The sequence below is a fragment of the Wolffia australiana genome, chromosome 6, assembly GCF_029677425.1.
Source record: "Wolffia australiana isolate 7733 chromosome 6, ASM2967742v1".
NCBI classification, from domain to species: domain Eukaryota; kingdom Viridiplantae; phylum Streptophyta; class Magnoliopsida; order Alismatales; family Araceae; genus Wolffia; species Wolffia australiana.
Genome location: NC_135840.1, coordinates 13759058 through 13762889, shown reverse-complemented (window position 1 = coordinate 13762889; position 3832 = coordinate 13759058).

The following is a 3832-nucleotide window of genomic DNA, read 5'->3' as shown; positions in this document are numbered from 1 at the left end:
TCTCCTAATGCCCTTGCGTCCTTGCCTGACCATCCTGTGCGACTACCCGGCATCACGACTACTCCGACCACCGAGCTTCCTTGGGCTGACGGCCGGTGACAACGGTCTTCATCCTATGCCGCTGTGGGTGATCCCGGCTCGTGAGTCAACTCCCTAGACGTCCACCATGCCTGCGGCAATTGACTCACACCGTGGGTTTCTTCTCTGCCCGGCCAGTTACGGGTTGCCGCTATCCCGGTGTGGCTTGCCATGTCCTTTAGGATCCCTTCCCCGGTGACTCCCTCGACGCTGACTCGGCTACCTTGGGAGCACTGGGTGACATTAGCATTCGTTGACCCTGCGCTGGTCATGACTACACGTGCACTGACGAGGATCCACTACGACGTAGCAGTCACTCGCGGCCGTTCGACGATTATCCGTCACCCTTCTGGCACGTCGAGAGCGCACGACCAAGTTGCATTGCCAGCACACTGCGTGACCCACTCGGGCCCTCGCTCGGCGCTGACCGCCCGTGGTCATCTGCCATGAGCTAGCCAATCCGCCTGCCTAGAGCGTATGCACTGCGTCCGATCAAGGTATTGGACCGCGCCCGGCTGCTGCGCCCCAGACATTCCGCAGCCACATCCCTTATGAACATACATTTCGAGCGAACGGTGTTCCATTTGTGAGAACGTTCGAATTCTGCAGAGTTTGTGCGAATTCGTGCGAATTGGTGCGAACGGTGTTCAAATTGTGCGAACGTCCGAATGTTGCAAAGTTTGTGGGATTTCTTGCGGAGAGTGTTCGAATTGTGCAAACGTTCGAATTTTACAGACTTTGTGCGAATTTGTGCGAGCGGTGTTCGTATTGTGCGAATTCGTGCGAAGGGTGTTCCAATTGTGCAAACGTTCGAGTCACGCAGAGTTTGTGCGAATTTGTGCGAAGGTCTGAATTTTACAAAGTTTGTGCGAATTCGTGCGAATGGTGTTCCAATTGTGCGAACGTTCAAATTTTGAAAAGCTTGTGCGAATTCGAGCGACAGTGTTCGAATTGTGCGAACATTCAAATTCTGCAGAGTTTGTGCGAATTCGTGCGACTTCCTGCGAATGGTGTTCAAATTGTGCGAACGTCCGAATGTTGCAAAGTTTGTGCGAACTCGTGCAAAGATTGTTCGAATTGTGCAAGCGTTAATTTTACAGACTTTGTGCGAATTTGTGCGAGCGGTGTTGCGATTGTGCGGCGGGTGTTCGAATTGTTCCAATTGTGCAAGCGTTAGTCATGCAGAGTTTGTGCGAATTTGTGCGAAGGTCTGAATTTTAAAAAGTTTGTGCGAATTCGTGCGAATGGTGTTCCAATTGTGCGACGTTCAAATTTTGAAAAGCTTGTGCGATTCGGCGAGCGGTGTTCCATTCGTGAGAACGTTGAATTCTGCAGAGTTTGTGCGAATTCGTGCGAATTGGTGCGAACGGTGTTCAAATTGTGCGAACGTCCGAATGTTGCAAAGTTTGTGGGATTACGTGCGGAGAGTGTTCGAATTGTGCAAACGTTCGAATTTTACAGACTTTGTGCGAATTTGTGCGAACGGTGTTCGTATTGTGCGAATTCGTGCGAAGGGTGTTCCAATTGTGCAAACGTTCGAGTCATGCAGAGTTTGTGCGAATTTGTGCGAAGGTCTGAATTTTACAAAGTTTGTGCGAATTAAATGCGAATGGTGTTCCAATTGTGCGAGCGTTCAAATTTTGAAAAGCATGCGATTCGGCGAACGGTGTTCCATTCGTGAGAACGTTCGAATTCTGCAGAGTTTGTGCGAATTCGTGCGAATCGGTGCGAACGGTGTTCAAATTGTGCGAACGTCCGAATGTTGCAAAGTTTGTGGGATTTCGTGCGGAGAGTGTTCGAATTGTGCAAACGTTCGAATTTTACAGACTTTGTGCGAATTTGTGCGAACGGTGTTCGTATTGTGCGAATTCGTGCGAAGGGTGTTCCAATTGTGCAAACGTTCGAGTCATGCAGAGTTTGTGCGAATTTGTGCGAAGGTCTGAATTTTACAAAGTTTGTGCGAATTCGTGCGAATGGTGTTCCAATTGTGCGAACGTTCAAATTTTGAAAAGCTTGTGCGATTCGAGCGAACGGTGTTCCATTCGTGAGAACGTTCGAATTCTGCAGAGTTTGTGCGAATTCGTGCGAATCGGTGCGAACGGTGTTCAAATTGTGCGAACGTCCGAATGTTGCAAAGTTTGTGCGAACTCGTGCGGAGAGTGTTCGAATTGTGCGAACGTTCGAATTTTACAGACTTTGTGCGAATTTGTGCGAACGGTGTTCGTATTGTGCGAATTCGTGCGAAGGGTGTTCCAATTGTGCAAACGTTCGAGTCATGCAGAGTTTGTGCGAATTTGTGCGAAGGTCTGAATTTTACAAAGTTTGTGCGAATTCGTGCGAATGGTGTTCCAATTGTGCGAACGTTCAAATTTTGAAAAGCTTGTGCGATTCGAGCGAACGGTGTTCCATTCGTGAGAACGTTCGAATTCTGCAGAGTTTGTGCGAATTCGTGCGAATCGGTGCGAACGGTGTTCAAATTGTGCGAACGTCCGAATGTTGCAAAGTTTGTGCGAACTCGTGCGGAGAGTGTTCGAATTCGTGCGAACGTTCGAATTTTACAGACTTTGTGCGAATTTGTGCGAACGGTGTTCGTATTGTGCGAATTCGTGCGAAGGGTGTTCCAATTGTGCAAACGTTCGAGTCATGCAGAGTTTGTGCGAATTTGTGCGAAGGTCTGAATTTTACAAAGTTTGTGCGAATTCGTGCGAATGGTGTTCCAATTGTGCGAACGTTCAAATTTTGAAAAGCTTGTGCGATTCGAGCGAACGGTGTTCCATTCGTGAGAACGTTCGAATTCTGCAGAGTTTGTGCGAATTCGTGCGAATCGGTGCGAACGGTGTTCAAATTGTGCGAACGTCCGAATGTTGCAAAGTTTGTGCGAACTCGTGCGGAGAGTGTTCGAATTGTGCGAACGTTCGAATTTTACAGACTTTGTGCGAATTTGTGCGAAGGGTGTTCCAATTGTGCAAACGTTCGAGTCATGCAGAGTTTGTGCGAATTTGTGCGAAGGTCTGAATTTTACAAAGTTTGTGCGAATTCGTGCGAATGGTGTTCCAATTGTGCGAACGTTCAAATTTTGAAAAGCTTGTGCGATTCGAGCGAACGGTGTTCCATTCGTGAGAACGTTCGAATTCTGCAGAGTTTGTGCGAATTCGTGCGAATCGGTGCGAACGGTGTTCAAATTGTGCGAACGTCCGAATGTTGCAAAGTTTGTGCGAACTCGTGCGGAGAGTGTTCGAATTCGTGCGAACGTTCGAATTTTACAGACTTTGTGCGAATTTGTGCGAACGGTGTTCGTATTGTGCGAATTCGTGCGAAGGGTGTTCCAATTGTGCAAACGTTCGAGTCATGCAGAGTTTGTGCGAATTTGTGCGAAGGTCTGAATTTTACAAAGTTTGTGCGAGCGAATGGTGTTCCAATTGTGCGAACGTTCAAATTTTGAAAAGCTTGTGCGATTCGAGCGAACGGTGTTCCAATCGTGCGAACGTTCGAATTTTACAGACTTTGTGCGAATCGGTGCGAACGGTGTTCAAATTGTGCGAACGTCCGAATGTTGCAAAGTTTGTGCGAACTCGTGCGGAGAGTGTTCGAATTCGTGCGAACGTTCGAATTTTACAGACTTTGTGCGAATTTGTGCGAACGGTGTTCGTATTGTGCGAATTCGTGCGAAGGGTGTTCCAATTGTGCAAACGTTCGAGTCATGCAGAGTTTGTGCGAATTTGTGCGAAGGTCTGAATTTTACAAAGTTTGTGCG